Here is a 27,029-nt window from a genome sequence, read left to right as displayed (position 1 = left end):
CCCTTCAGGGGTGGGGGTTCCCACTGGGGGTGCCTGCCAGTCTGGGTGAGGGGCTGAGGGCTGCTTTCAGGCTGACTGGAGCTCCCAACCACTCCTTTTTTTCTTTTTTTTTTCTTCTGGGCCAGCTTTAGCTCTGGCTCTAGCTCTGAGGCTTCCGCTGCTGGTTTGTTTGCCGTTCTATAATCGAAACAATGTATAACTTCAGCTCTGAGATCCCAGCCGGCTATATTTGTTAGAATGTTTCAAACTGCCGGCTCAGAGGCCGTTGGAGTCTGCAGTCACGGGAGCAAGGAAGCCTCATGTTCGCTTCCAACTGCCTGGCTGCCGGCCGCCATCTTGGCTGACAGTTAATTTGCATAAGGATACGCTGATTAGCCAATCGGAAGGGTAGCGGTCGTACGCCAATTACCATGTTTCTCTTTTATTAGTGTAGATTGTCATTAAAGAATCCTTATCTTGCATAGATATTTACTGAACTATTTAGTTTAAAAATAACCCAGTGGGGTGCATAGTGGTGGCTATACATGTATAAAATCAGAGTGGTCATGAGTTAATAAGAGCTGAAGCTACTTACTTTTTCAAAAAAATGTCTGGATGCTTTAAGGACACAGGATGAACTTGTATGCATATATGCATAACCCAGGGATACAGACAATAGGGTGGTAAAGGCCTGGGGCAGGGGTAGGCTAGAAGGGTCAATGGGGGAAAATGGGAAGACATATGTACATATGTAATACTTTCAACAATAAAGATTTAAAAAGTAAAATAAAAACTACAGTGTCAAAAAAAAAAAGATAACTCTGCTGGGTAAAAAAAATAAAAAAGACACTGGGTGACTCTGAGAAGATAGCTAATGATCACATCACATCTTCTTCCTATGGCTCCATGTCACTCTGGGTAAAGCACACAAGGCCTCACACAATCTGCCTGTCACCTCTCTGCTCTCATTTCCCACCACCCTCTCCTTCACTCACCCCTCTGGACCCGTGCTGACGACTCTGAAGACCCTCAAACAGACAAGGCATTGCCTAACCGCAGGGCCTTTCACTGGTCCTTATTTTGCCCCAAATGCTCTTCCCCCAGATACCTCACTCCCTTCCCTCACTTCTACTCCAATGTTATCTCACAAAAGAGGCCGTCCCTGACCACCTTGTCTAAAATAGCACCATGTGCTTGTGAACTCTCACTCCATGCATCCTCCTTTATTTTTCCCCCACACCTTCTATCTCTTTCTGACTCATTATACACTCCTTGTTTACAATTTCTCTTCTCAAGGGTGGAGACACTTCTTTTGTTTTGCTCATTACTATCTTCCCAACTCCCAGAATAGTGCCTGTACAAAACAGGTGCTCAATAAATATTTGTACATCAGAGACTCTAAATGGGCATCATCTAGAGCAGTGGTTCTCAACCTTCCTAATGCCGCGTTCCTCATGTTGTGGTGACCCCCAATTTCATTGTTACAAATTGAACATAATTAAAGCATAGTGATTAATCACAAAAACAATATGTAATTATATATGTGTTTTCCGACCCCTGTGAAAGTGTCATTCGACCCCCAAAGGGGTCGCAACCCACAGGTTTAGAACCGCTGATCTAGAGCAAGCATGTCAAACACAAAGGCTAGCACGGGCCAAATAAATAAGGTTTAAGTTTATGGGGACTGCAAAAAAATAAAAGCTTCACTTTTCATAGAAACATGGGTTTATTTCAATAGAGGCACGCTGAATACAAAGGGCTAAAATAAATGAGTAATCATTAACATAAAATAATAGAACATTTTAATAAAATTTAATATTTTTTCTTAAACATTAATTTACCAGACACTGAATAACTGCACAAATTAATAAGTGTAACACAGCCGAAACCGGTTTGGCTCAGTGGATAGAGCGTCGGCCTGCGGACTGAAGGGTCCCGGGTTCGATTCCGGTCAAGGGCATGTACCTGGGTTGCGGGCACATCCCCAGTAGGAGATGTGCAGGAGGCGGCTGATCGATGTTTCTCTCTCATCGATGTTTCTGACTCTCTCTCTCCCTTCCTCTCTGTAAAAAATCAATAAAATATATTTTAAAAAAAATAAAAAAAAAAAGTGTAACACAAATAATCTTACTTTTCTTGTTCTCCAAAAGCAAAATACTTCCTGTTGTGCACACCAAACAAGTCAATACAAGACTAATGACGTGGCAATCGGCTACTAAAATATTCGCTGCTAGTATTAGTGGAGAAAAAAGATGCGTAAGAGAAATGAATGCAACATAATTATAGTAATCAGTCATTAGCAAACGTTGTAGTTCGTTATTAATAATTATCTATAAGTTACAAAATTTTTATTAAAACAACTAGGAGCCCAGCGTGCAATTCGAAATCACGCAGCACCACCCACTCTCCAGTCCGGTCCTACTTCCCTCTCTGGCCCTTGCAGCAGCTGTGGCCACTGCTGATCAGGCACTCCCCCAGCGCAGACACGCAGAGGGCCCTGCCACCCCGCCCCCAACACTGTGCACACAACCTCCTGTCTAGTCAACCCATTACGGTGTCCCGGTTAATTAACATATTTCTCTATTATTATTGGCTTACATTCCGTTATTATTGGCTGGGCCGCAAAAATATTTGTTGTGGGCCACATGTGGCTGTGAGTTTAACATGCTTGATCTAGAGGTATCATCCTGGTGTCTGGGAGCTTCTCTAAGAGTCATTTTTAGGGAACACTTCAAAACTGGTAAAGTTGCTGGCTGCCTAATCCAGCATTTAGTCTTCCCCTTTAACTTAGTAATAAAATATGATTTTTAGCTAAGAACAAGGCCATGTGAAATAAAGACAACATTTCCTAAATTCCCTTGCAACTATATGTGGTACTGTGATTAAGTTTTGGGCAAGAGCCTATAAGCAAAATTCTTGTGTGCAACTTCCATTAAGTCTTTTAAAAAAGACAGGGTATCCATACTCACCCCTTCTTTTCTGTTTACTAGGACGTAATGGCTGGAACTGGAGCAGCCATGGTGGAGCAAAAGGGGAGAAGTAAGCCAGGTCTCTGATAAGAGTGCAGCCATGGCCTGCTTATCACTGGGGTCATGTGTGTGAGAGAGAAATAAATTTCTGTCTTGCTTAGACCATTGTCATTTTGTTTTATATACAACTAGAGGCCCAGTGCACAAATTTGTGCACACTGAAAGGAAATTAATTAGACTATTTTAATATCGCTATTCGCCCTTTCTCTATAATAGAAGTGTCAAGCAAATTCACGACTGACAACGACAGATGGAAAAACACACATGCGATTGGCGCCAAGAGCTTTAGATCTATACTAGAGGCCCAGTGAACGAAATTCATGCACTGGAAGGGTCCCTAGCGGCTGCTGGCTGCTGACCGGGTACTCCCTCCCTTCCCCTGGCCTCCTGCCACTCCCAGGGCCTCCCTTCCTTCTCCTTGCTGGCCCCATCCCCTGGTCGAACTCCCAGACAACTCCCAGTCAAGGGGACAATTTGCATACTACACTTTTATTATATCCTAAATAATAAAAGGCTAATATGCAAATCAACCGAACAGTGGAATGACCGGTAGCTATGATGCACACTGACCACCCAGGTCCCTGATAAGAGTGCACCCACGGCCTGCTTATCACTATGACGTTCAATGCAGGAGCTGCCCCCTGGTGGTTACTGATCTCCCACCGGGGGTGTGCCACTCAGCCAGAAGCCGGGCTCATGGCTGGGGATTGCAGCAGCGGTGGTGGGAGCCTTTCCCGCCTCCGTAGCAGCACTAAGGATGTCTGTCTGCCGACTTAGGCCTGCTTCCTGCAGGGAATGGGCCTAAGCCGTCAGTCGGACATTCCCTGCGAGCTCCCAGACTGTGAGAGGGTGCAGGCCGGGCTGAGGGGACGCCTGCCCCCCGCCCGAGTGCATAAGTTTTGTGCACCAGGTCTCTAGTAGGACATCCCATATAATAAAGCAGGAATATGCAAATTGACCATCACTCCGCCACAAAGATGGCGGTGCCCACAGCTGAGGCAGGGGTTTCCGTAACACAAGATGGCTGCGCCCACAGCTGAGGCCGAGTACCTTTAACGAGCCTTAATGAGCAATCAGCAGGGACCTGAGGCTGCGCTCCCCTCCACCCCCATGGGGCTTGACAGGGAATCTCAGGCCACGCCCCCCACCCTGGCACCAGGCGAGGGGACCTCAGGCTGTGCCCCCTGCCCAGCAGGGCTTAACAAGGGACCTCAGGTTGCACCCCCTGCCCCCACACCAGGTTGGGAAACCTCAGGCTGTGCCCCCCACCCAGCAGGGCTTGACAGGGGACCTCAGGTCATGCCCCCCACCCGGCAGAGCTTGACAGGGGACCTCAGGCTGCTCCCCCAGCCCCGGCGCCAGGCCAGGGGACCTGAGGCCGTGCCCCCCGCCTGGTGGGGCTTGACAGGGGACCTCAGGCCGTGCCCCCTGCTCCGGCCCAGGCTGGGGGACCTCAGGCCGCACCCCCTGCCCCAGCACTGGGCCAGGGGACCTGAGACTGCACCCTCCACCCAGCAGGGCTTGCAAGGGTGGGACTGGCTGGGTCTGGATCTAGCCCAATGAGGGGGAGGGGGGCTGGCCGGGTCTGGGTCTCGATTTTGAGGTGCACGTGGTTGGGCGGGGTCTTGACTCTGAGTCCCGTGGTGCACCCCAGACTCTGACAGGAGGAAGATTTTCATATGCATTTGACTAATTTTCTTTCATCTCTGACATTTCTATTATAGAGAAAGGGCAAAATAGCAATATTAAACTATTTCCTCTAATTAATTCCCTCTAATGTGCACAAATTTCGTGCACTGGGCCACTAGTGTGTGTGTGTATATATATATATATATACTTTTTTTTTTTAAAGGACAGACTGAAAAAGTAAAAAGGGACTTGAAATCAATTTATAAAAATAATTATCAGGCCCTGGCTGGATATCTCAGTTGATTAAGAGCGTCGTTCCAATATGGCAAGATTATGGGTTTGATCCCTGGTCAGGGTACATACCAGAACAACCAATTAATGCATAAATATGTATATAAAAAAAAAAACCTAATCAATCTCTTTCTCACTCCCTCTCCCTTCCTTCCTCTCTCTCTAAAATCAATCAATTAAAAAAAAATTATCATCCCCTTTTATTGAGTGTTTTCTATGCACTAGACACAGTTCTAATTAGGTCACCTGATCTCATTTTAACTTCTCATTTAAAGCAGGTACTATTAATTATTCCCATTTTCCAGATAAGGAAACTGAGGCCCCAAGAAGATAAGTATTGTGTCCAGAGTTTAGTCAGTGCTGATACTTGAGAATTATGTACAATGAACTCCCAGGAGAGTCTCCAAAACCACTGTACTTGGAACTCAAAGGCACCTCCTCTAATTCTCTGCATGTTTCTCAAGTAGCAGCAGGCCCCCAGGTATCATAATGTATGATACACGAACCTCAGTTCCATGCTATTAGGAGAGATCCCAGAGAGCCACTGACCTTGTTCCATTGAGCTTGGGGAAGCCATTCAGGATATTCTTACAGAATCAATCGCTGACACTGGGAGCCAGAAAACTGCTGAGGAGGTGTCAGCTATTACACAGCAAGACTCTTCAAGCTCACCATTTACTTAAAACCTGTTCAGTCCCAGAACAAGAATTATTCCCTACAAAAACAGGGAAGATCGATAAACTTTGCCTGGCCAGCTAATTCCTATTTCCAAGGCATTCCCTGACCTCCCTACCACAGGAAGACTGAGCAAAACCTAGTGATAAAGTCAGCTTTCCATATACAGGGGGGTGTATGTGTATGGGTGGTATCTCCAACAAAGCCTTCCCCACCTAATAAACACGCACACACCCTCTACACTCACTAGCACCAAGGCCGTCTGTTCCATGCCATATGCACCCAGGCTGTTCAGATGAGTCACTGGTAGGGCTGGACTATGCAGATCGAATGGGCTGAGGGACAGGAAGCCAGAAGGTTGGAGGTGTCAGGCAGGCCCAAGAACTCGCTGGGAGACCAAGGAGAAGGTGTGTGCATGCCACCTCCCTCACAGCCACATGTTTGTGGATATGCTGACATTCTACTAAAACTCCAAATGGAGACAACCACCCATCCTTGGACAAGGTTACACTTGCACCTGATATCATAAATTCATTCATAAAATAATTTATCCGACACCCACCACATGCCAGGAACTGGTAGAGACAAGGATAGAGACAGATCCCTGTGCTTTCATGGAGCCTACAATTAGGGGTGGGGATCGGGGGACAGATAATAAATACATGTCAAGTAGGAATAAATGCCATAAAGAAAAATAAAGCAGCCCTACCCAGTGTGGCTCAGTTGGTTGGAGTATCATCCCATACACTGAAAGGTTGCAGATACAATTCCTGATCAGGGCACATACCTAGGTTGCTGGTTTGTTCCCCAGTTGGGGTAGGTATGGGAAGGCAACCAATTGATGTTTCTCTCTCACACTGGTGTTCCCCTCTCTCTCTCACACACACACAAATTAATAAGTATGTCCTTGGGTGAGGATTAAAAGAAAAATAAAGCGGAGTAAAGAGCTAGAGAGTGATGAAGAAGGTGCTATTTAAGGACAGAGGCTTCAATGAAAAGGTAAAATGTGAGCAGAGACCTGAAGGGGGAAGGAGCTTTGGGGATACTGGGGCAAGTGTTCTAGACAGAGGAATAGGCAGGGCAAAGGCCCTGAGGGAGGAGCAGCAAGAGACCAGTATAGCTGAAGTATAGCCAGCGGCAGTTGAGATGTCTGAGATAAGATCATACATGGGATTTGGGGGCCTGGTGGTTGGGGTGAGGGCACAGGGATAGCTGACTCTGAGCACCACTCCATGGCCAGGGTGTGAATACTTTACGTATACGAGAAAGGTGAGTGGGTACTGCTCCTTTTCCCCATTTCATCAGATGAGGAAACAGGTCCAGAGAGGGAAAGGAACTCATCTGAGACCACACAGCTTGTCTGTACTAGAATGGGATGCCCCATAGCACATGGCACAGAAGTTTGCATTCCACAGGAGCTCAACACTGACTCATTCCTTCTCCAGGGAGAAATATCGTACATTTCCTCCTCACTCCCTCAATACTCCACCTACCCTTTCTTCATAGTTTGGAGCAGACAGATAAATATTTCATGAAAGAGGCAGGAGGGAAAAAAAGGAAGACAAAAAAACCACCAGTCTAGTTCCCGAAAAGAAGCAATATTAACTTTCTCTACTCAACAAGTCACTACCAAACTTAACAAACATGACTCACCTAAAAGATGTCCCGAACATAGCCCTGATCACAAAGTAGGCAGGTGACTGTAAGGGGAACTCTAGGCTCTTGTGGGTCCTGCAGGATCTTCTCCAGGCAAAGTTCACCTGCTTGAGCTCTGCAAGCTGCCTCGGCCTTGGTGGTGCCTCCCCCAGCCACTTGCATGTTTGGAATGCGGAAACGGGAACCTGTCGTGCCAGCTCTTAACAGCGACTTATTCAACAGCCACAAGAACACGCCAACCACTGGAGTTCCCCAAGAGATGGCTGGCTGGTCTTTGTGAACAGACATGTTACCAGAGAGGACTGTTTTGCCAACGATCCATTTGGGAGAGGGAAATAAAAGGACTCCTTACTCATAAGACACCTGGTCTGAGGCTAGCCTGTTACCTCCACTCCAGGAAATAAGCCACCTGTTCTCTAACCGAGCAAGGGCTGGAACTGTGCCCACAGTATGCCCCCTGCCCTGGGCTTGTGCCTGCCCGCTTCATTCACAATCTCACAATCCAAAGATGGACTTCTTTCCCTGTGCAGAGAGGGAGCTAGCTAGAAGATGCAACAACACAACTTAATGATTGAGCATTGCTGCTGGACTCTCTGGCTAACTCTGCAAGAACAACTGAAGGGCTGAGCCTAATAATAACCACCAAAACCCTAGAGCTTCACGGCACAAGGTATTATTCTAAGCACTTCATAGGAATTCTCTCCCCTAGTCCTCAGAGCTGCCCTCTAAGTAGGTGCTATTATAATTTCTATTTTACAGATGAGAAAGTTCTAGAACAGAAAAATCACAGGCCAGAAAAAAAATCACACAGCAAGAAGTGGTGAAACAACTGTTGGTTTTTAGTTCTTAACCACTGCACTAGATATCCTCTTAAGAGAGACCAATCCTCTCCCTGGGCCTGTTTCCTTATCTATAATATGGAATGAGTGTGAGAGATCAGTGAAATCTTTATGGTGAACACTTAGCCCCAACCCACAAAAATGCTCAATAACTATCAGCTGCAATTATTAAATGCTGACCTCACATTCAATCAGGTTCAGCTGATACCTTCAAAATGGGGGTAATCATGGTCATGGATTTTTAATTCTGGACTGCTGCTCTGGCCAGTTGTTCAGTGGTCAGAGCATCAGCCCACACACTGAAGGGTTGAGCATTCGATTTCTGGTCTAGGGTACACACCCTGGTTGCAGGTTCGATCCCCGGCCCCAGTTGGGGCACATGCAGGAGGCAACCAATAGATGTTTCTCTCTCTGATTTTCTCTCTCTCTCTCTCTCTCTCTCTCTCTTTCTCTGTCTCTCTCTCCCTCTTCTCCCTCTTCTCCCTCCCTTCTACTCTCTCTAAAAAGTCAATGGAGCCCAGCCTGGTTGGCTCAGTGGTTGAGCGGCAACCCATGAACCAGGAGGTCACGGTTTGATTCCTGGTCAGGGCATATGCCCAAGTTATGGGCTTGATCCCCAGTGTGGGACTTGCAGGAGGCAGCCAATCAATGGTTTTCTCTCATCATTGATGTTTCTATCTCCCGCTCCCTGACATAAATATATATATATTTCCTATCTAATAATAGACAAATAGGGTAATTAACTGTACCTCCGATACGCTTCCCATTGGCTAATCAGGGCGATATGCAAATTAACTGCCAACCAAGATGGCGGCCGGCAGCCACGCAGCTGAAGCGAACATGAGGCTTGGTTGCCCTGGCGATGGAGGAAGCCAAGGTTCCCCGCCTGCCGCGGCTGGGCTCTGAGCTGCACTCTAAGCAACTATGTTGCAATTATAGAAGCTAAACAAACCCCAGATACCTGCTTTCAGCAGCCGAGACCTCAGAGCTAGAGCCGGGCCTCAGAGCTAAAGCTGGCTCTCAGCTCCAGTGACAGCCATAGAAGGTAAATAAATCCCAGAATAAAAAAAAAAAAAAGAAAAAAAGGAGAGGTTGGGAGCTTCGGTCGCCCGCCAGCCTGAAAACGGCCCTCAGCCCCTCACCCAGACTGGCCAGGCACCCCAGTGGGGACCCCCACCCTGAAGGGGGTGCGACCAGCTGAAAACAGCCATCAGCCCCTCATCCAGGCTGGCCAGGCACCCAAGCGGTACCCCCACCCTGATCCGGGACACCCTTCAGGACAAACCAGCCGGCCCCCACCCGTGCACCAGGCCTCTGTCCTATATAGTAAAAGGGTAATATGCAAACTGACCCTAACAGCAGAAAGACTGGGAATGACTGGTCACTATGACACACACTGACCACCAGGGGGCAGACGCTCAATGCAGGAGCTGCCCTCTGGTGGTCAGGGGGCTCTCACATGGGGGAGCTCTGCTCAGCCACAAGCCAGGCTGATGGCTGCCAGTACAGTGGTGGTGGTGGGAGCCTCTCCTGCCTCCTCAGCAGTGCTAAGGATGTCTGACTGCAGCTTAGGCCTGCTCCCCACTGGCAAGTGGACATCCCCCGAGGGCTCCCGGGCTGCCAGAGGGATGTCTGATTGCCATCTTAGGCCCAATCCCCCGGGGAGCAGGCCTAAGCCAGCAAGTGGTCATCCCCCGAGGGGTCCCAGACTGCGAGAGGGCACAGGCCGGGCTGAGGGACCCCCCCCCACGAGTGCACAAATTTTTGTGCACCAGGCCTCTAATGTGTGTGTGTATATATATATATATATATATATGTGTGTGTGTGTGTGTGTGTGTGTGTGTGTGTGTGTATATATATATATATATATATATATATATATATTTAAATCAGTGGAAAAAATATCCTCGGGTGAGGATTAAAAAAATAAAATAAATTCTGGACAGCTGAACAGAAACAAATTAAGAATACTGCCACAAAAAATATATATGCATCCTACTTATTTTGAGTCAGACACTAAGACAGAGTGGTAAACAAAAGCCACACAGACCCTGCTCTCAGGTAGCTTACAGTAGTCTGTGAACACACTGGCACAAAACAGTGACAGAATAGCAGACAGAGTATCTGGATGACATGCTCATTGTGGGCCAGGCACTGCAGTATTCTAAGCCCTTTACCAGCTTTAATGCACTGAATCTTCTCAACAGCCTAACAGGGCAGTACCACTAGCAACTCCACCTTGGAAACAAACATTGCAAGGCTAAGTGGCTTGCCTGAGGTCACACAGGGAGCCAAATGGAGCCAGGATTTGCATCCAGGTGATCTGGCTCCAGAGCCCATGCTCCATTCCTGAGTCCCTCTATAGTCTTACAAGGCAAAAAACAGCTTTACACTGTATCTATAAGTAGTAGCAACAGACATCCACAGGAATGTCAGTCTGTGATATAGATGGTCACTTTCATAGGTTGTTGGGAAGGGAAAGCAGGATTATAAAATATTTAATTATTCAATTAGTAAGTCATTTAGTATGTTAATAAACTGGGTTAAACTCAGAAGAAGTAAAAATTGATAGAAGAAATATCAATAACCTATAATTTGTAGATGACACTATTCTATTGGCAGAAAGTAGCAATGATTTGAAATGACTTCTGATGAAAGTAAAAGAAGAAAGTACCAACGCAGGACTGCAGTTGATCATCAAGAAGACAAAATATCATGATCAAAGAAGTACACAACTTTAACACAGACAATGAAGACACTGAAATTGTTAAAGATTTTGCTTATCTTGGCTCAGTCATCAATTCAAATGGAGACTGCAGCTAAGAACTCAAGAGAAGGCTGAAACTCGGAAGGGCAGCAATGAAAGAATTAGGAAAGGTCACTAAGAGCAAAGATGTTTCATTAAAGACCAAAGTTAAGATCACATACACCCTTGTATTTCCAATTACTATACATGGATGTGAAAGTTGGACAGGAAGAAAGTGATAGGGAAAAAATTGATTCATTTGAAATAGTGTCAGAAGAGAGCTCTATAGATACCCTGGATCACTATCACTAGAAAGATGATGGGTCCTGGAGCAAGTTCAGCCTGAAATGTCACTACAGACAAAAATGACAGAACTGAAGCTGTCCTAACTCAGGCATAACATGAGAATGCATGGTTCTTTGGAAAAGATAATAAAGCTGGAAAAAAATAGCAACAGCAGGAAAAGAGGAAGATCAAATATGAGATAGATTCACTCATAAAAGAAGCCACAAGCATGAGTCTACAGGAGCTGAGCAGAGCTGTGAGGACAGAACTCTGTGAACATCACTCATTCACAGGGTCACCGAGAGTCAGAGCTGACTCAACTGGCACGTAACTCACACAGTACAGTTGACTCTTGAACATGGGTTTGAACTGTGTGGGTCTAATTACATGTGGATTTTTTTTCCCATTCAATACTGTAAATGTATTCTCTCTCCCTTATAATTTTCTTAAGTTTCTTTCCTCTAGTTTATTTTATTGTAAGTATATAGTATATAATACATATCATATACAAATATGTGTTAACCAACTGTTATCAATAAGGTCAACAGTAGGCTATTAGTAAAATTTGGGGGGCAGTCAAAAGTTATACACAGATTTTTGACTGGGGGTAGAGGGAGCGGTGTTCTAACCCTTAGTTGTTCAACTGTATGTTAATAGCAGAGGCCACATTCTTGAGCACTTCCCATGTGCCAGCTACCAGAGGTAAACACTTAACCTTTATCTTCCCCTTCATCTATACAACCATCCAATGAGGCAGTCCTCAGAGGGGAAAGCTGAACCTCTGAGAGAAACACCTTGCACAGGAATTGGTCAGGAGCAGAGAGGGGAGTGAGATCCAGGTGTTTCTGAACAGAGTGAATACTCTCAAACACCACGCACACTGCCCCTCACACTGCTGCCTCGTCACTCAGTTTGGGATTACCTGAATTTTCAGACAAAAGATTGATGAGATTGGAGAGCAAAAAAGCTATATCCTGATTCAGGTAATTACAAAACAAAGTTGATAAGTATTATGACACAAAAGTGGATGGGTATTATGTTCCCACTTTCTTTCACTAATTCTGCAGCAGATCCAGTTATTTGCCTACCCAATATCCATCCCCCTCTTCCAGTTCTTTTCCAAATAGTACTGTGATTTTATTCCTGTAGCCACTCTCCTCCCAGCAGTCATGAGCTTCTGGTGAGGACAGTTCCATCCCCAGCCACAAAGGAAATCCTGAATGGTCCTTGCCTATGATTTGCCCAGGCATGGTCATGCGTCACAATGCTGGCTAGTGAGCTATAAGGAGAATATAGGAGGCAGAACACCTAGGAAGAGACACATAGTGAGTGAGAGATGCCCTCTTTCTGCTACTGGATTTGACGACTGGAGCTGTGGCAGTCATTTTATGGCCATGAGAGGAGTCTGAGGACACAGGCACAGGAGACACATGAAGGATGGCAGAGTGGTATAACAGAGAGAGCTTGCCTACAGGCACTGTGAAACTTAGTCAACCCTGGTGCTACCTACCTATAAGCTTCTTTGTTATATGAGTTCATAAATCTTATTTCAGACAAATTTCAGCTGGGGTTTCCCATTAGAGTAGATCAGTGGTTCTCTGAGAATTGTTCCCAGGCCCAAGAGTACCATTATCACCTAGAAAGTTGTTAGAAATACAAATTCTTAAGCCAGATCTACTGAATCAGAAACTGGGTGAAGCCTGGCATTATGTGTTTTAAAAAGCCATTCAGGGGATTCTATGAGCTCAGGTTTGAGAACCACTGCAGAAGCACACAGAGATGAAGAGTTCAGAGTGAGGCCTCCGGAGTCAGGCTCCTTAGATCCAAATCATGTCACCACCATTTTCTTGTTGTGTGACATTGGGCAAGTTATTTAAATTTAGTTGTCTCATCTGAAAAAGAGGATTAATAAGCCCAGCCAGTGTGCCTCAGTGGTTGAGCGACGACCTATGAACCAGAAGGTTATGGTTTCATTCCCAGTCAGGACATGCCCGGGTTGCAGGTTTTCATCCCCACAGGGGGGCATGCAGAAGGCAGCCGATCAATGATTTTCTCTCATCACTGACGTTTCTATTTCTCTCTCCCTCTCCCTTCCTCTCTGAAGTCAATAAAAATACTTATTTTTTTTTTTTAAAAAAAGTGGGGAATGCCCTAGCCCAGCCGTGGGCAAACTACGGCCCGCAGGCCGGATCCGGCCCGTTTGAAATGAATAAGACTAAAAAAAAAAAGACCGTACCCTTTTATGTAATGATGTTTACTTTGAATTTATATTAGTTCACACAAACACTCCATCCATGCTTTTGTTCCGGCCCTCCGGTCCAGTTTAAGAACCCATTGTGGCCCTCGAGTCAAAAAGTTTGCCCACCCCTGCCCTAGCCAGTTTGACTCAGTGGATAGAGCGTTGGCCTGCGACTGAAGGGTCCCGCCTTTAATTCTGGTCAAGGGCACATGCCTGGGTTGCAGGCTTGATCCCCAGTAGGGGGGCGTACAGGAGGCAGCTAGTCAATGATTCTCACCATTGATGTTTCTATATCCCTCTCCCTTCCTCTCTGAAATAAATAAAAATATTTTTTTAAATGGGGGTAATAAGACTGCTTATCTTATAGGGTTATGGAGAAGCTTAATTGAGTCACTTCGTGGTAAGCCCTAGTGAAGTGCTAGCATATAGCAGATGTTATATAAATCACTTATGTATTGCTATTACTATTGTTTGCACCCAAAGGCATACCAACTGACACAACTTTCTGACTGAGTTTGCGGAAAGCTGCATCCATAACTCCTTGAGGTTTATTTTGCGCCCCCTGGACCCAGCCCAGTGCTCTGGGTTTCCAGAGACATATGCCTTCCTGGTCAGCATAAGGGTGTGACCATATGAGGTGTTAAAGGCCTTTCTCCCAAGTCTAGATCATCACTCCTCAGACTTCCTCCCACAGCTTGAGCTTCCACAGGCCAGCAGGTACTCCCATGGACACTCCAGGCTGGGCACTTTTCTGGCTACTTTAGCTAGTTACTGATCTGCAATGCTCACAAGTTCTGCCTGAACCAAGAGAGCACCCCTGTCACACAGGTCATTCTGAATGTCGGCAAGAGTCCAAGGGTACTCTTCCCTCTGGAAGTTATCTGAGATTTCAAAACTGGTGGTACCAAGATGCAGAAAGACAAAGAATGACTAATGCCACCCATAGGTAAGGTCCCAGTAGGAAGCAGCAGCCTCTTGTCAGGCTTAACAGCAACACTAGGTTCATGAGGCCTTAGGTGGGGCACTGGTGTCACTGACACTGTTGAGCCAGTCACCGAAAGATAAGTGTAGGATGCAGAAAGGGGAGGATGTCCCCAACTCTGGCCACCAACCTTGGGGCAAGAAAGGATTGGTAAGCTTCCTTGGGCTCCCAAAAGGAAGTTATTAGGCTGAACCTCATAAAATTACCAACATTTAACCATTTTTGACCCACAAAAAGGTAATTTTACATGGTTTAACTAACATAAGCCAGGAAATTCACTCAAATAATGTAATGTCAAGGAACTGGTCATCAGTAAGAAACTGGGATAGTGGTGTCTCTGGGGAAGGGAACTGGGTACCTTATTTTTGTTCCTTTGGTTCCATGTATCTGTGGTCACTATTCAAAATTTAACAAATTAATCAACCCCACAATATCTTCCTATTTCTATCAGAGGAAAAAACAAACCTATACTGAATCCTACGTCATCTGCAAAGCTGTCACGTCTCTGTCCCCATCCCCTCCTACTCTCCCCTCCTTTACTTTGCTCTAGTGGCACAGTCCTCCTTGTAAGCTCCTATTTCTTACCAGGCCCATGGTCTTAGGGCCTTTGCACTGGCTCCTCCCTCTGCTTAGACACCCTTGCTGCTTACAGTCTCACCTCCCTCAGGCCTATCTGTACTCAGGTCACCTTCCCAGGGAGGCCAGGGATGGCCTAAAATGTTAACACCCTCCACCTCAATATCTCATATCTCCTTTCCCTACTTCATTTCTTCCACTTAGTACTTATAACCACCTAACACAGCATACATCTTATCTTGTGTACTGTCTGAATCCTCCACTTAAATGAGAGTTCCATTCAAAGAAGCATTGTATGCCTTGCTCACTGCTATAGCCCTAGTACCTAGAAGAGTGCTCAGCTCAGTGGATACCTGTTGAATAAGTTTAAAAATCAGATGCAATGTCAGTATTCGGAGTTTGCTAACCTCAGATCCAACACATGCGCTCCAAAGTGGAAACTCTGAAAAAAATTCAAGCTGCTAAAACAGGTGACAGTGCTCCTAACATTCTCTCCACTCTGGGCTCACCTCAAGGCCCTCGAAAGAAAAAAGGACAGAACTGAACAGGGTGCCAGGGGCAAAGTCTTGGAGAAGGCCAGAGGGTCTACAGGACTTCCCCTGCTTTCCTCCCCACACACCAAGAACGTGATGTACAGAAACAGGGGTGGAGCTACTGCTACCATTAACCATTTCTACCTACTTGGCAAAAAACAATATGCAGAAACCCCCAAAGGTGCACTCTTTTCCTGCCACTTCCACACAAGGGTCTCTGCCACACATTTATTTGCTGTTAATTTACAGACCCCAAAAGAACAAATGCAATAGGAGTCTTTAGTCGATGTGAAGGAGTGTGTGTGTGTATTTGTTGTAAAGAAGTTATAATTGCTGGCTTGATGTGAAATTATCATCAAGTCCAAGGCACAAGCTGCATCTTGCCCCTTTCCTTCTGCTGTCAAGTGTCAGAAGGAAAGGGGCCACTTTCCCTGCCTCTCACTGCAGTGTTGGAGGCAAATCAAAAGCTGGTTTCTGGTTCTGTTGTGGGGCCTTAACAAAGCCCCATCAGTGGAAGGGTCTGTGCATGTCTGTCCTGAGGGGAGGATGGAAGAGGATATGAGGATCTTGTTGGAACTTGTCCTTGAAAAAAAATGTAGGAGGGGCCCCATGGTCAGGTGCTGGAGGGAAAGAGATCTTCCGGAAGAGGCTCTCAGCAAACGGACTCAGAGGGCCAATGCCACCGTGGCCGTTACTCAGAGCAGTAGGGAAGCACGTGGCCAATGGAGCCTCGCAGATGTCCTCAATATTATCAGATGCTACTTTACCAAAGTGTTTCTGAAGCCTTGGGCCAAGTATTGACTTGTTTCACAAAGAAGAAAAAAACACATTGTTTTTTGTTTGTTTGTGATTTTTAAAAACATATTTTTATTGATTTCAGAGAGGAAAGGAGAGGGAGAGGTAGAAACATCATGATGGAGAATCATTGATTGGCTGCCTCCTATACACCCCACACTGCGGATCAAGCCCGCAACCCGGAAATGTGCCCTAACCAAAAATCAAACCCTGACCTCCTGGTTCATAGGTCAACGCCCAATCACTGAGCCATGCTGGCTGGGCCACACCGTTTTTGTTGTACAAATAGACTGAGCAGAGGCAGTGAATTCCCTCACCATACACTTGGGATTGAAACATACAAATGCTGAGTGAAATTTGTGGTACTTGTTTCTAATTTTTCATGATAAGCCATTCAAACACACAAAGGGGAAAGGAAGAGTATAATAAACCTCTACTGGCCATATTTAACAGTTACCAACTTATGGCCAATCTTACTGCCTCTTTATTTAACTGTACACTGTCCCCTCCACTCCTTGTCTATCCATATTATTTTGAGCAAATCCCAGACATCTTAACAGTTCATAGGTATTTCAGAGGTATGTCTTAAAAGATAAGGTTGTTTTTCTTAAGGAGAACCACAGCATCATTATCATATCTAAAAAATTAAGAAGAATTCCTTCATAATATCAAATATCCAGTTCATTTTGATTATTTTAAAGAAAGGGGGAAGTGCAGATTCCTGAATCATAAAAAAAGCTGGTGCCCAGAGTGGTGCTAGTCAGTATGGTCCTGCTTGCCTACCCTATTCGTCCATACGTCCATCCATGGAGAGACTGCAGACTCTGGAGCCATTGGCTTGCATTTGAATTCTGGCTTAGACACTCACAACCATTGTGACATGCACTGAGTCTCAGGACTTCAGTATCCTTAGATGGGAAATGGGAATAATAACAGTATCTACCCCATGGAGTAGTTATTAAGATTAAAAGAGATATTACACAAAAAGCAGGTATAGAAGTGCCTTGTACACACCAAGAGCTCAATGAATGCTAGTTAGTATCATTAATTCAGCCAACAGACACTTACCAAGCATCTTTTACATGCCAAGTATTGTCCAACAGTAGGAGATAGAGTGGTAAGAAGGTTAAAAACCTTGTGAATCACAACCAGTGGACAGGGATTGGCACTAGGTGACCTGGGGACATAAACAGACTCAGAATCTTTCAGCACCTGCCTTGTTTGGGGAGAAGGCTCAGATTCATCCTGCCTCTGAGATGGGGAACCCTGAGCCAAGAAAGTAACTAAAAGTCTAGAACTATGACTCCCATAGAGTTGACAGAGGAAAATACTGTGTCATCCCTCTCCCCATGTCCCTACCCAACAATGCCTCGTTGGATCAGAGCAAAGGCAAGATTCATAAGCAGAGTAAGCCCTGCTATTGCTGAGCTCACAGGAAGATGCCACTCAGCTTCCACAGGAGGCTACAGCTGTGAGAGACAGAGTCAGCAGACAAAAAGAGAAAATAGGCTTCACACCCAAAGAAGCCATTTAGAAATAAGCTTTCAATAGGCTGGTCTCCCTCATTCTTGCTGCCCACCTTCCTCCCAGTCCCCCAAAACTATACTCTGTCCTGGGAAGTAAGACCTATTTCAAACAAAACCTAGAGCTCAACTTAAGGAGTGACCCTAGCAGTTGCTCAAGTCTAAACCAGCACCAACATAGACTCGAGGATTGATGTTAACAAACTCTGGGAATTCATTTTGCGCTGTGAGTCCTTCCTATGGTTTTCATTGCACAAAACACAAACCCCATCCCCCCACAAACACCATCTAGTGCAGCGGTTCTCAACCTGTGGGTCGTGACCCCTTTGGCAGTCGAACGACCCTTTCACAGGGGTCGCCTAAGACCATCGGAAAACACATATATAATTACATATTGTTTTTGTGATTAATCACTATGCTTTAATTATGTTCAATTTGTAACAATGAAAATACATCCTGCCCTAGCCGGTTTGGCTCAGTGGATAGAGCGTCGGCCTATGAACTGAAAGGTCCCAGGTTCCATTCCGGTCAAGGGCACATACCTGTGTTGCGGGCTCGATCCCCAGTAGGGGGCGTGCAGGAGGCAGCCAATCAATGATTCTCTCTCATCATTGATGTTTCTATCTCTCCCTCTCCCTTCCTCTCTGAAATCAATAAAAATATAAAAAGAAAATACATCCTGCATATCAGATATTTACATTACGATTCATAACAGTAGCAAAATTACAGTTATGAAGTAGCAACGAAAATAATTTTATGGTTGGGGGTCACCACAACATGAGGAACTGTATTAAAGGGTCGCGGCATTAGGAAGGTTGTTGCAACACATACAACAGTATGGTCTCTGGACCGGAGTTCAAATTCTGCCTAACCTTGAGCAAGGGACTCCTCATCACCATACCTCAATTTCCCTACCTGTACAATATCTGCCACCTCAGAACACGGCACACTCCCCAAGCACTAAGAACAGTGCCAGGCCTGTAAGGCACCTCTGGTGGGCAGCAGCTGTGAGGTTAGCTATATCTGCCTACAATAAATATGCTTTTCATCACTCATCTGCCCTTACTCACCAATATAAAACAGGGATGACATATTTGATCTATCATTGTGAACTACCACCCTTGATTTATGTGTGTCTCTCTCACTCCCTAAGCCCACACTGTCTAATACATGAGCAACTGAAATGTGGCCAGGGAGAAAGAAAATGTACTGAAAGTGTAAAGTGCACTATGTTTTGAAGACTTCATATGGAAAAAAAGAATGTAAAGTATATCAATAATCTTTACATTGATTACATGTTGAAATGATAACCTTTTAAACTAAATAAAATACATCATTAAAATTAATTTCCTGTTTCTTTTGACTTTTTAAAAATGTGGCCACTATAAAATTTTAAATTATGTCTGCTTCAGTGGCTAGCACTATATTTCTAGTGGACAGCATTCCCACAATCCCTACCAGTGTCTTCTTATTCACCTTCATACTGTCAGTGTCCAGCATGGTGCCTGGCACACAGGCTAGGTAGAAAAAAATGCTTCCTTCACAGCTGGATGAAAGAGGCTCTTCGTACTTATATCCTGGTCTTAAAAGTACCTGCTGCTTCACATCTAACCAGGCCTGCTCCATTCAAAATATTTAACAACCTCTAAGACCCAGGATATACCAAATCAAAAGGGACCCAGTCATGGTGGCTAAAGCAAGGTCCTAGGCCACACTACCACTTGAGTTGCTGGCTCAGAACTTTCAAACACTCTTTCCCCTGCCAGCCCAAGTCACCTTGCAAATCTCACCCAAATGGAGCATTTACCTTATTAACTCTCCTTTGACACCTACCCTGTTTCCTGTTAACCAATGTCTGGTGCAGTAGCCAAGCAATCAACCTTGTTTTGAGGATAGGCTCTGCTGCAGGCCTTCAGTTTTGAAGCAACCAAACATTCCAACAGAAATTGACCCCACTGTGTCTTATTGTCAGAGGAAACAACGCTCAAACCATTCCTGCTGCCACAAGTTAGGTACTAGATATAGCCTACAGGTGTCAAACAACATGTAAAGGAAATGCTCCTTCCACTTCCTAAACTTGTCTCAGCCTATTGGAGAGGGCCTGGGAAGAGAGGGATTCGGCATGAGTGTGAAGGAGTCTGGAGTCAGCTTCCTCACTTGTAAAGCAAGATCCATATACTTACCTACTTCATTGACTCCTGAGAACTAACTGAGGAAAAGTGTGAATGCTTAGAAAACTGACTACTACAGAGTATGCATTAGGTAACGTTAGATGCTTTTATTATCATTATTTTACAAAATTATAGTAGTATGAACTTGAAAAACAGGAATTTGCTCTTCTCCAGCCACAGTAACACTGTTTTTGCAGCAAACTCATTTCTCTCTCTCTGCCTTTGCACTTGTTGCTCCCTCTGCCTGAAACGTTCTGCTTCCAGCTCTTGGTTCATTCCAGTCTCTCAGCTCATGTGCCTTCCCTGACCATCCAAGCTGAAGTAACCATCCCTTCCTCACCACCAGCTCTGCCCCATCATCCATGCTCTAGACCAGTGATGGCGAACCTATGACACGCGTGTCAGAGGTGACACGTGAACTCATTTATTTGGTTGATTTTTCTTTGTTAAATGGCATTTAAATATATAAAATAAACATCAAGAATATGTCTTTGTTTTACTATGGTTGCAAATACCAAACAATTTCTATATGTGACACAGCACCAGAGTTAAGTTAGGGTTTTTCAAAATGCTGACACGCTGAGCTCAAAAGGTTCGCCATCACTGCTCTAGACCCTCCCCCTCTCATTTCACCCACTATACTTAAAACCATCTGAAATTACCTTATTTTGTCTCCCTCGCTAGAATATAAACCCTAGGAGAGCAAAGAGTTTGTCTGTCTTGTTCCCTGACTAGGGTTTATGCTTTTAACCACTATGCTACACTGCCTATGTACCAGGATGCTCAATGGATGTGTTTATGAAAGTAAAATCCCCCAAACAACCTAAATGTCCAGCAATAGAAGAAGGGTGGAATAAAGCATGGTCTCTCCATGGTGAGAAGAACGTGAGTCTAGCAGTTAAAAGAATGAGTCGGGTCTGTGTGTAACCCGACTAAGGGAGATGCCCTGTCAGTAATCGAAAAACTCAAGTTACAAATATATGTGACTTGACCCCACCCTCCTTTTTGGGAGTGAGAGGGAGAAGAAGCAGACAATCAATAATGTGCATATACATCCCTTTAAGCACAGAATAAGGAGAGCGAATCCACCCAAATCCCCAAGGGCAGAGTGCATATCCATTTTGTTCACTACTAAATCTCCAAACCCAAACAATAAACACTTAATAAATACTTGCTGTTGGAATGAATGGCTATCCCTGGAGGAGGGAAATTAGAGTGGAGGGTGGCACCCATTATTTTCCTTATACATCTCTGTATTGTTTGACATAGTATTGCAATGAGCATGTATTTCTTTGCATAACTTTTTAAAAGTCAAATTCTACCCATTCTCACACACATAAATTAAGGCCATGAGCAGGGCAGTCCTAAGAAACAGGAGCAATACCAGTCTTATGGAAAGCTAAAAACAACCACTTTACCTTAAAGGAAATGACTGTTTAATTCTTTTATTAAAAGACAAACACATATCCTAGCTGGTTTGGCTCAGTGGATAGAGAGCATCGACCTGCGACTACAGGGTCCTGGGTTTGATTCCAGTTAAGGGCATGTACCTCGGTTGCAGGCTCAATCTGATCTCCAACCCTGGTTGGGGCTCATGTAGGAGTCAACCAATCAATCTGTCTCTCTCACATCAATGTTTCTCTCTCTCTCTCTCTGTCTCTCCCCCTGCCTTCCACTCTCTCTAAAAAAATCAATGGAAAAATATGCTGAGGTGAGGATTAACAACAAAAAAGAACAAACCAAATAAATAAGAAAATAAAATGATTTGGCAAATTTAAAAACAATTAATTCAGATTTTGTGAGTTAAACACATAACAAGGTTAAGCTGTTATCATAACCTGGGTCATTTTTTAAACCTCTGAAATATATCAGAAAAATGTGCTTTACAGAAAAAGGGCACCAATTACTGCACTTCTAAATTCCATTTTTTTACTTACCTAACAACTGCAATGTCTGAAAAACAAGCTCACATTTAAATCTTAGACCAGTCCACAAATTGCTAAAAAACCATGTGTTGTCCCTAATAATTAAGAACAAACATTTTTTAAATGTCACTACTTTATTTCCTCAGATTAAAAAACATTTAGGTAAATTTGATGGCCATTACAAATTTAATTGAAACCACGGGTTCCCAATAATGGGTTTCTGACAACAGGCTCAACCTAAATGGGCATCTAATAAATTCCCTTCCCAGTCTGTTTCCAGTGTGCTGCCTCCTGAAATGCTAAGTAGGGCCACCTTCCCATACAGAATATTCTAACTTGCTGACAAGGTATGACTTTTTAGAAAGAAATGAACAATTCAGACAAGCTTTGCCAGGCTAAAACTGTAGAAGTGGGTCCCCTGAAAGCAAAGCCTTGACACCACACCTGTTGCCATTGCAGTCTGGCCAAATCTGTATTGTCTTCTCTGTTCCTCACTAATACAATGTTGCACATACATTAATCCTTGGCAACTTCAAAGAAACAACTCAACCTAATCGGAAAAGGCCACCAGTGGCTCAGGAGGACTTTCAGTATCCATGAGATGGGAAACCAAGGTTCGCCAAAGAAATGATGTTTCCTGGAAATGGCAGCTCAATCCTTCTTGCCCATCAATTAGACCTGGGAAGGCTGGGAGAGAAGAGCAACTTCCAAGTTTCTGGCTTGGGCAATTGGGTCAATGTTGGCCCATTTGCCAAGATGGTGACTACTAGTTCTGGGAGAAGAGGTTTAGACTGAACATGTTGAGTTCATAGTACCCAAGGGACAAGTCACCAGGGGACATCAAGGAAGCACAGGCATCAAGGAGCTCAGTGGGCTAGTATAATTTTGAAACAAAGTGCTGACAGAACTGGGATGGTCATAAAACACTGGAATGAATGTGCTGACTTGGGGGGAAGAGTGTATGAATGAGCAGGACTCTTCTCAGGTCCTTATACTGCAGTATGTTCCACAATTTAACCTTTAGTGAACAAAAATGGGGGAGAGGGGGGGAATAACCTCGTTTCTGCTCTGCCCAATGAGGCAGCAGCAAAGGTCTATCAAGAAAAACAAGATAGCCCTAACCAGTTTGTCTCAGTGGATAGAGCAGCCGTGGGCAAACTACGGCCTGCGGCCGGATCCAGCCCGTTTGAAATGAATAAAACTAAAAAAAAAAAAAAAAAAAAGACCATACCCTTTTATGTAATGATGTTTACTTTGAATTTATATTAGTTCACACAAACACTCCATCCATGCTTTTGTTCTGGCCCTCCGATCCAGTTTAAGAACCCATTGTGGCCCTCGAGTCAAAAAGTTTGCCCAGCCCTGGGATAGAGCCTCGGCCTTCGGACTGAAGGGTCCCAGGTTCAATTCAGGTCAAGAGCAGGTACCTTGGTTGTGGGCACATACCCAGTAGGGGGTGTGCAGGAGGCATCTGATCGATGTTTCTCTCTCATCGATGTTTCTAACTCTCTATCCCCCTCCCTTCCTCTCTGTAAAAAATCAATAAAATGTATGTTTTAAAAAGAAAAAGAAAAACAAGATACATTCAGTGCTTACTATGCACCTGGCCCGGTGCTTAACACTAAACATTAATTATCTCCTGAGATCATCAAAACAAGCCTGGCTCAAAAGTCCTATGACTGCCACTTCACAGATGGGATACTGAGGCTGGAAGTGAATGTGGGGAGGAGCTCAGGGCTGTCATGTCACAGCCCACAGTCAGGCAGCCTCTGGACCAGATGGAGAACACTGAAGAAAAATAATTATTCTACATAAGAGCTGTTACTTAGTGAGAGAATACAACCTCAGCAAATCCTTACAACCCTCTGAGGCTGATATAACAAATGAGGAACGTGAGGCTGCAGGAAAGGAAGTAAACTAGACCAGTTGTGAATCTATCCCAATGGGGAGACCAAGGCTATAGCCAGAGCCCAAACCTCAAAGTGTCTCTGGGGCACTGGAAAAACGCTGAATAAAAGGGACCATTTAGTGAACGCTATGTGCGAGGTGCTGCTCTACGTACTTTACACATGGTATTCACATTGCATCCTCAAAACAACTTTATGAGGTAACTATTAAAATCCCCATTTTATAGATCGGAAAACCAAGGCACACATTGGTGGAGTCAGTTCACAAGGTCGCACTGCTGGTAAATGGAAGAGCCTAAATGTGGTCTCTCTGCCTCCCAAACCAAAGCTCTTAACAAAATAATTTCAGCCAACTCTGCATTGACTGCTAACTATGGACTCCGCTTTTCACACGCACACCCTCAACTAATCCTATGCGGTTGCTAACACCTTCACCCCATTTCTCCGGAGCTAACAATAGCGCAAACACGTAATAAGTGCCCTCTGTGTGCCAAACGCTTTACTCGCCAGATCTCAACATCTCAAAAGAATTCCCAGCGAGGGGCAGATCCTCTTCTCCCCCCATTTTACCGAAAGGGGAAACTGGGGTTCGGCACGGTTTCCCTAGATCGAAGCTCCGGGGAGTGGCAGAGCCAGGACGCGAACCCACTGCACCCCGACTCCCACTTCATGCTCTTCCGCACAGCGCCGGGTAGCACGTCTAGAAAGTTGAGCCATGCGGATACGAGTCCTTCCAGGTACGGAGGACGCGAGTCCTAGCGCCGCCGCCCCAAAAACTGGTGCCCACACCCGGCCGGCCGCCAGCCCTCAGAGCACTCCCGCTCCCGCTCCAATAGACACCGATTCCCCGCCATCCTTAAGTGAGGCCGCCCCTACTCCTAGAGCCACGTACCTGGGCGTCCGGCTGGGCCCCACGACCCCGGCGTCCGGCCCCGCACCGTCTGCTAGAGACGCCGCCAGCTTCGGTGGCCCGAGTGACTTCCAGGCTGCCCACTTCCAAGCCGCTTCGCGCGGAGCCACCTGGGAACTGTAGTTTCGCCCTAGGCGGCAGCAAACTGAAAAACGCCTGGCGCGCAGGTGCCGCGGGAGCGTAGGCGCAGCACCGCGTCGCCTTCTGGGAATGGTAGTCCACCTGTCGCCTCCCCGCCGCTCCAACCTTCAGAGCACTTCCGCAGCCCCCAGCGGAGTGAGGGACAGAGGCATATCTTCTGCAGATTCCAACACGGCTGCCACGCTCCTCACTTCGCGAGGGAGGTTTTTCCCTTTCTTCCAGCCCCGTCCGCCTCCTTCCTTTCGGCGGACCTTCTCCCTCCCTCTCCGCTAGGCGCGAGGTACTTACGCCGAGGACGCGTGCCTGGGGAAAGGCGGGGACAGCACAGCGCTACACTCCCAAAGGAGTGGAGCGGCGGCGAAGGACATCTGTGCGTGTTCGCCGGCCAACTCCGGGTCTAAATTACCGCGGGCCCCGCGGAAGGACTTTTTTTGCCTTTCGAGAGCGAGTGCGCGCGCGCGCGCGGTATCTCGCGCCGGGCTTTTTACTGACGGCTGCGGGCCAGTGCGCAAGCGTGCTCACTCCCCTCGCGGGGTCAGTTCGCCGGGCGCGAGGTGGAAAGGCCAACCGCTGTGTCCACTCTTGTCCTCCCAAGGCATTCCCCAAGGTCGGTCCTCAGGCGCTCCTTCTACGTCTGGTCCTTCACCTAGGAGTTACTAGGTGTGCGGCTTCACACGCCATAGCCGTCCCTTATTACGAGCCCTGTCGCAGGTAATAGGCGCGGCCCGAACTTGAAGAGGCAGACACTGCCTCCTCCCCGGCCACCCGGAGGGCCGGGACGCCCTAACGTGTAGAGAGGGACTCAGGTGTGGTCGCCTTTCCCCCGTTTAGGCAGCTCCAGAGCTTTGCCTTCGAGGGGAGCCTCAGGAACACCACCCAGAGGTCTGCCTGGAGGCCTTGTTATCTACCGTCCATTTGTTGAAAATACATTCTGAGGGAGACTAGTATTTGTTGAGTACCTATGGCCTGTGAAATTTCCTCCAAATTTAGTACACTTGCTCACGTAATCAATAGCTGGACCCTTTAAAAAAAAGGGGGGGGGGGGAGCTTGCTACTCCTACTTCATAAGGGGATTACGGAGGTAATTGGCTGGAACTGCAAGGACCTCTGGTCAAATAAACCCAGTCAGTACCCTTCCCACCCGATCCGTCCTTCCAAGAAGATGATCAATAAGACTTGAAGCTGGGAAGCATACATATCTTCCGGGGAGAGAATGGGGTCATTCATCTGCTCACTCATTAAACAAATGTTTTTAGCACCTATGTCATGCCAGGTTGGGTGATTATGGGGACACAAGAGAAATCGAGACAGACTGGGTTCCTACCCTCAAGGAGCTAAATCCAGTGTGGGTATCAGTCCACCATTGGACAGTGACAATCGAATCGGTACTATTTAATAGAAACATAATCCAAGCTACATATACAACTTTAAATTTTACATTAAAAATTAAAAGGTGAAATTTTAATTTAACCCAATTTATTCAAAATAAGTTATATATAATGAAAAAATTTTAAATTGCTTCAATTTTGAAATTTTAGTTAAATAAAATTAAAACTCCAAGTCCTGGCCGGTGAGGCTAAGTTGGTTGGAACATCGTCTTATACACTGAAAAGTCAAGGATTCAATTCCTGGTCAGGGCACATACACAGGCTGTGGGTTCGTTCAATTCCCTGGGGCCGGGGGGGGGGGGGGGGCGTGGGGGAGGAAATGATCCATATTTTTCACATGGGGGTTTTCCTCTAAAATCAATTTAAAAAAAATTCCTTGGGGGGGATTAAAAAAAAAAAAAAACTCTTAGGGAATAAAAAAAAATTTTATTTTTGGGAAAACAAAAAGGTGGGGAACACCCAAAGTCCATTAAAAAAAAGTTGGGAATTAAAAAAAAGAAAATTTGGGCGGGAAGGGGAGAACATGGAAATGGCAACTTAAGGAAAGAAACAGAAGTTTTTTTATTATTTTGAGGTGGTTTCCCGGGTTAAATGGAAAAAATTCCGAAAAGGATTAAGCATTCTAACATTTTTTTAAAAAAAAAAAGAAATTTTTACAAAAATTCCTTTAGTTTGTGCCAGAAAAAAAGGGTATGAGGAGAACAACCCGGGTTATAATTTTGGGAAGGGGAAAAAAAAAGGGGGGATCCGGGGGGAAAAAAGGGGGGTTTTCTTTTTTCCTTATTTTACCCCCTTAAAAAAAATTTTTGA

The 27,029-nt window shown here is 45.5% G+C and overlaps 1 protein-coding gene across 1 annotated transcript in view; it reads right to left on the bottom strand.

Moving 5' to 3' along the window:
• SIPA1L3 (signal induced proliferation associated 1 like 3) overlaps nt 1–25,269 on the bottom strand; it is a 261,128-nt gene extending 235,859 nt beyond the window's left edge. The window contains exon 1 of the mRNA XM_023760563.1: nt 24,673–25,269. The gene's annotated coding sequence lies outside the window, so the exon portion shown is untranslated. The remainder of the gene's footprint in view (nt 1–24,672) is intronic.
• Between the last annotated feature and the right edge of the window lie 1,760 nt (nt 25,270–27,029).

This window comes from Myotis lucifugus, unplaced genomic scaffold (assembly GCF_000147115.1).
Source record: "Myotis lucifugus unplaced genomic scaffold, Myoluc2.0 scaffold_185, whole genome shotgun sequence".
NCBI classification, from domain to species: Eukaryota; Metazoa; Chordata; class Mammalia; order Chiroptera; family Vespertilionidae; genus Myotis; species Myotis lucifugus.
The sequence above is the reverse complement of the archived record's forward strand: the minus strand, read 5'-3'. Positions and strand labels throughout refer to the sequence as shown.